Here is a 6680-nt window from a genome sequence, read left to right as displayed (position 1 = left end):
TTGCATACAAGTTTGACTAGTGACAATGAAATTTTGGTTTGCCAAAAAGTTTCCGAAATCGATTTTGGATTTCACTTTTCATTATTTTGGGGCTTAAAAATGATGGTTTGGTTGGTCTCTGAAAAAATGATTTGTAAAAGTCGAGTTTTAAAAGGCAACTTGCATACAAGTTTGACTAGTGACAAGGAAATTTTGGTTTGACAAAAAGTTTCCGAAATCGATTTTGGATTTCGCTTTTCATTATTTTGGGGGCTTAAAAATGATGTTTTGGTTGGTCTCTGAAAAAATGATTTGTCAAAGTCGAGTTTTAAAAGGCAACTTGCATACAAGTTTGACTAGTGACAATGAAATTTTGGTTTGCCAAAAAGTTTCCGAAATCGATTTTGGATTTCACTTTTCATTATTTTATTGGCTTAAAAATGATGTTTTGGTTGGTCTCTGAAAAAATGATTTGTCAAAGTCGAGTTTTAAAACGCAACTTGCATACAAGTTTGACTAGTGACAATGAAATTTTGGTTTGCCAAAACGTTTCCGAAATCGATTTTGGATTTCACTTTTCATTATTTTGGGGGCTTAAAAATGATGTTTTGGTTGGTCTCTGAAAAAATGATTTGTCCAAGTCGAATTTTAAAAGGCAACTTGCATACAAGTTTGACTAGTGACAATGAAATTTTGGTTTGCCAAAAAGTTTCCGAAATCGATTTTGGACTTCACTTTTCATTATTTTGGGGGCTCAAAAATGATGTTTTGGTTGGTCTCTGAAAAAATGATTTGTCAAAGCCGAATTTTAAAAGGCAACTTGCATACAAGTTTGACTAGTGACAATGAAATTTTGGTTTGCCAAAAAGTTTCCGAAATAGATTTTGGATTTCACTTTTCATTATTTTATTGGCTTAAAAATGATGTTTTGGTTGGTCTCTGAAAAAATGATTTGTCAAAGTCGAGTTTTAAAACGCAACTTGCATACAAGTTTTAATAGTGACAATGAAATTTTGGTTTGCCAAAAAGTTTCCGAAATCAATTTTGGATTTCACTTTTCATTATTTTGGGGGCTTAAAAATGATGTTTTGGTTGGTCTCTGAAAAAATGATTTGTCAAAGTCGAATTTTAAAAGGCAACTTGCATACAAGTTTGACTAGTGACAATGAAATTTTGGTTTGCCAAAACGTTTCCGAAATCGATTTTGGATTTCACTTTTCATTATTTTGGGGGCTTTAAAATGCTGTATTGGTTGGTCTCTAAAAAAATGATTTGTCAAAGTCGAGTTTTAAAAGGAAACTTGCATACAAGTTTGACTAGTGACAATGAAATTTTGGTTTGCCAAAAAGTTTCCGAAATCGATTTTGGATTTCACTTTTCATTATTTTATTGGCTAAAAAATGATGTTTTGGTTGGTCTCTGAAAAAATGATTTGTCAAAGTCGAGTTTTAAAAGGCAACTTGCATACAAGTTTGACTAGTGACAATGAAATTTTGGTTTGCCAAAAAGTTTCCGAAATCGATTTTGGATTTCACTTTTCATTATTTTGGGGGCTTAAAAATGATGTTTTGGTTGGTCTCTGAAAAAATGATTTGTCAAAGTCGAGTTTTAAAACGCAACTTGCATACAAGTTTGACTAGTGACAAGGAAATTTTGGTTTGCCAAAAAGTTTCCGAAATCAATTTTGGATTTCAATTTTCATTATTTTGGTGGCTTAAAAATAATGGTTTGGTTGGTCTCTGAAAAAATGATTTGTCAAAGTCGAGTTTTAAATGGCAGCTTGCATACAAGTTTGACTAGTGACAATGAAATTTTGGTTTGCCAAAAAGTTTCCGAAATCGATTTTGGATTTCACTTTTCATTATTTTGGGGGCTCAAAAATGATGTTTTGGTTGGTCTCTGAAAAAATGATTTGTCAAAGCCGAATTTTAAAAGGCAACTTGCATACAAGTTTGACTAGTGACAATGAAATTTTGGTTTGCCAAAAAGTTTCCGAAATCGATTTTGGATTTCACTTTTCATTATTTTGGGGCTTAAAAATGATGTTTTGGTTGGTCTCTGAAAAAGTGATTTGTCAAAGTCGAGTTTTAAAAGGCAACTTGCATACAAGTTTGACTAGTGACAATGAAATTTTGGATTGCCAAAAAGTTTCCGAAATCGATTTTGGATTTCACTTTTCATTATTTTATTGGCTAAAAAATGATGTTTTGGTTGGTCTCTGAAAAAATGATTTGTCAAAGTCGAGTTTTAAAAGGCAACTTGCATACAAGTTTGACTAGTGACAATGAAATTTTGGTTTGCCAAAAAGTTTCCGAAATCGATTTTGGATTTCACTTTTCATTATTTTGGGGCTTAAAAATGATGTTTTGGGGCGGCCCGGTGGCGTGATGGTAGCGGAGCCGGTCTTCACACGAACGGACCGGACCAAAATCCCATCCGGGCCAATCCCCCGTAGCAAGGACTGACTATCCGGCTACGTGGTAAAATAAGTCGATACGGCCAGGCCGTTCTAACGAAAAAAAAAAAAAAAAAAAATGATGTTTTGGTTGGTCTCTGAAAAAATGATTTGTAAAAGTCGAGTTTTAAAACGCAACTTGCATACAAGTTTGACTAGTGACAATGAAATTTTGGTTTGCCAAAAAGTTTCCGAAATCGATTTTGGATTTCACTTTTCATTATTTTGGGGCTTAAAAATGATGTTTTGGTTGGTCTCTGAAAAAGTGATTTGTCAAAGCCGAATTTTAAAAGGCAACTTGCATACAAGTTTGACTAGTGACAATGAAATTTTGGTTTGCCAAAAAGTTTCCGAAATCGATTTTGGATTTCACTTTTCATTATTTTGGGGCTTAAAAATGATGTTTTGGTTGGTCTCTGAAAAAGTGATTTGTCAAAGCCGAATTTTAAAAGGCAACTTGCGTACAAGTTTGACTAGTGACAATGAAATTTTGGTTTGCCAAAAAGTTTCCGAAATCGATTTTGGATTTCACTTTTCATTATTTTGGGGCTTAAAAATGATGTTTTGGTTGGTCTCTGAAAAAGTGATTTGTCAAAGCCGAATTTTAAAAGGCAACTTGCATACAAGTTTGACTAGTGACAATGAAATTTTGGTTTGCCAAAAAGTTTCCGAAATCAATTTTGGATTTCAATTTTCATTATTTTGGTGGCTTAAAAATGATGTTTTGGTTGGTCTCTGAAAAAATGATTTGTCAAAGCCGAATTTTAAAAGGCAACTTGCATACAAGTTTGACTAGTGACAATGAAATTTTGGTTTGCCAAAAAGTTTCCGAAATCGATTTTGGATTTCACTTTTCATTATTTTGGGGCTTAAAAATGATGTTTTGGTTGGTCTCTGAAAAAGTGATTTGTCAAAGCCGAATTTTAAAAGGCAACTTGCATACAAGTTTGACTAGTGACAATGAAATTTTGGTTTGCCAAAAAGTTTCCGAAATCGATTTTGGATTTCACTTTTCATTATTTTGGGGCTTAAAAATGATGTTTTGGTTGGTCTCTGAAAAAGTGATTTGTCAAAGTCGAGTTTTAAAAGGCAACTTGCATACAAGTTTGACTAGTGACAATGAAATTTTGGATTGCCAAAAAGTTTCCGAAATCGATTTTGGATTTCACTTTTCATTATTTTATTGGCTAAAAAATGATGTTTTGGTTGGTCTCTGAAAAAATGATTTGTCAAAGTCGAGTTTTAAAAGGCAACTTGCATACAAGTTTGACTAGTGACAATGAAATTTTGGTTTGCCAAAAAGTTTCCGAAATCGATTTTGGATTTCACTTTTCATTATTTTGGGGCTTAAAAATGATGTTTTGGGGCGGCCCGGTGGCGTGATGGTAGCGGAGCCGGTCTTCACACGAACGGACCGGACCAAAATCCCATCCGGGCCAATCCCCCGTAGCAAGGACTGACTATCCGGCTACGTGGTAAAATAAGTCGATACGGCCAGGCCGTTCTAACGAAAAAAAAAAAAAAAAAAATGATGTTTTGGTTGGTCTCTGAAAAAATGATTTGTAAAAGTCGAGTTTTAAAACGCAACTTGCATACAAGTTTGACTAGTGACAATGAAATTTTGGTTTGCCAAAAAGTTTCCGAAATCAATTTTGGATTTCAATTTTCATTATTTTGGTGGCTTAAAAATGATGGTTTGGTTGGTCTCTGAAAAAATGATTTGTCAAAGTCGAGTTTTAAAAGGCAACTTGCGTACAAGTTTGACTAGTGACAATGAAATTTTGGTTTGCCAAAAAGTTTCCGAAATCGATTTTGGATCGAACTTTTCATTATTTTGGGGGCTTTAAAATGATGTTTTGGTTGTTCTCTGAAAAAGTGATTTGTCAAAGTCGAGTTTTAAAAGGCAACTTGCATACAAGTTTGACTAGTGACAATGAAATTTTGGTTTGCCAAAAAGTTTCCGAAATCGATTTTGGATTTCACTTTTCATTATTTTGGGGCTTAAAAATGATGTTTTGGTTGGTCTCTGAAAAAGTGATTTGTCAAAGTCGAGTTTTAAAAGGCAACTTGCATACAAGTTTGACTAGTGACAATGAAATTTTGGTTTGCCAAAAAGTTTCCGAAATCGATTTTGGATTTCACTTTTCATTATTTTGGGGGCTTAAAATGATGGTTTGGTTGGTCTCTGAAAAAAATGATTTGTCAAAGTCGAGTTTTAAAAGGCAACTTGCATACAAGTTTGACTAGTGACAATGAAATTTTGGTTTGCCAAAAAGTTTCCGAAATCGATTTTGGATTTCACTTTTCATTATTTTGGGGGCTCAAAAATGATGTTTTGGTTGGTCTCTGAAAAAATCATTTGTCAAAGCCGAATTTTAAAAGGCAACTTGCATACAAGTTTGACTAGTGACAATGAAATTTTGGTTTGCCAAAAAGTTTCCGAAATCGATTTTGGATTTCACTTTTCATTATTTTGGGGGCTCAAAAATGATGTTTTGGTTGGTCTCTGAAAAAATCATTTGTCAAAGTCGAGTTTTAAAAGGCAGCTTGCATACAAGTTTGACTAGTGACAATGAAATTTTGGTTTGCCAAAAAGTTTCCGAAATCGATTTTGGATTTCACTTTTCATTATTTTGGGGGCTTAAAATGATGTTTTGGTTGGTCTCTGAAAGAATGATTTGTCAAAGTCGAGTTTTAAAAGGCAACTTGCATACAAGTTTGACTAGTGACAATGAAATTTTGGTTTGCCAAAAAGTTTCCGAAATCGATTTTGGATTTCACTTTTCATTATTTTGGGGGCTTAAAAATGATGTTTTGGTTGGTCTCTGAAAAAATGATTTGTCAAACTCGAGTTTTAAAAGGCAACTTGCATACAAGTTTGACTAGTGACAATGAAATTTTGGTTTGCCAAAAAGTTTCCGAAATCGATTTTGGATTTCACTTTTCATTATTTTGGGGGCTTAAAATGATGTTTTGGTTGGTCTCTGAAAAAATGATTTGTCAAAGTCGAGTTTTAAAAGGCAACTTGCATACAAGTTTGACTAGTGACAATGAAATTTTGGTTTGCCAAAAAGTTTCCGAAATCGATTTTGGATTTCACTTTTCATTATTTTGGGGGCTTAAAAATGATGTTTTGGTTGGTCTCTGAAAAAATGATTTGTCAAAGTCGAGTTTTAAAAGGCAGCTTGCATACAAGTTTGACTAGTGACAATGAAATTTTGGTTTGCCAAAAAGTTTCTGAAATCGATTTTGGACTTCTCTTTTCATTATTTTGGGGGCTCAAAAATGATGGTTTGGTTGGTCTCTGAAAAAATGATTTGTCAAAGTCGAATTTTAAAAGGCAACTTGCATACAAGTTTGACTAGTGACAATGAAGTTTTGGTTTGCCAAGAAGTTTCCGAAATCGATTTTGGATTTCACTTTTCATTATTTTGGGGGCTTAAAAATGATGTTTTGGTTGGTCTCTGAAAAAATGATTTGTCAAAGTCGAGTTTTAAAAGGCAGCTTGCATACAAGTTTGACTAGTGACAATGAAATTTTGGTTTGCCAAAAAGTTTCCGAAATCGATTTTGGATTTCACTTTTCATTATTTTGGGGGCTTAAAAATGATGTTTTGGTTGGTCTCTGAAAAAATGATTTGTCAAAGTCGAGTTTTAAAAGGCAACTTGCATACAAGTTTGACTAGTGACAATGAAATTTTGGTTTGCCAAAAAGTTTCCGAAATCGATTTTGGATTTCACTTTTCATTATTTTGGGGGCTCAAAAATGATGTTTTGGTTGGTCTCTGAAAAAATGATTTGTCAAAGTCGAGTTTTAAAAGGCAGCTTGCATACAAGTTTGACTAGTGACAATGAAATTTTGGTTTGCCAAAAAGTTTCTGAAATCGATTTTGGATTTCACTTTTCATTATTTTGGGGGCTTAAAAATGATGTTTTGGTTGGTCTCTGAAAAAATGATTTGTCAAAGTCGAGTTTTAAAAGGCAACTTGCATACAAGTTTGACTAGTGACAATGAAATTTTGGTTTGCCAAAAAGTTTCCGAAATCGATTTTGGATTTCACTTTTCATTATTTTGGGGGCTCAAAAATGATGTTTTGGTTGGTCTCTGAAAAAGTGATTTGTCAAAGTCGAGTTTTAAAAAGGCAACTTGCATACAAGTTTGACTAGTGACAATGAAATTTTGGTTTGCCAAAAAGTTTCCGAAATCGATTTTGGATTTCACTTTTCATTATTTTGGGGGCTCAAAA

The sequence above is a fragment of the Anopheles marshallii genome, assembly GCF_943734725.1.
Source record: "Anopheles marshallii chromosome X unlocalized genomic scaffold, idAnoMarsDA_429_01 X_unloc_14, whole genome shotgun sequence".
NCBI lineage: Eukaryota > Metazoa > Arthropoda > Insecta > Diptera > Culicidae > Anopheles > Anopheles marshallii.
The sequence above is the reverse complement of the archived record's forward strand: the minus strand, read 5'-3'. Positions refer to the sequence as shown.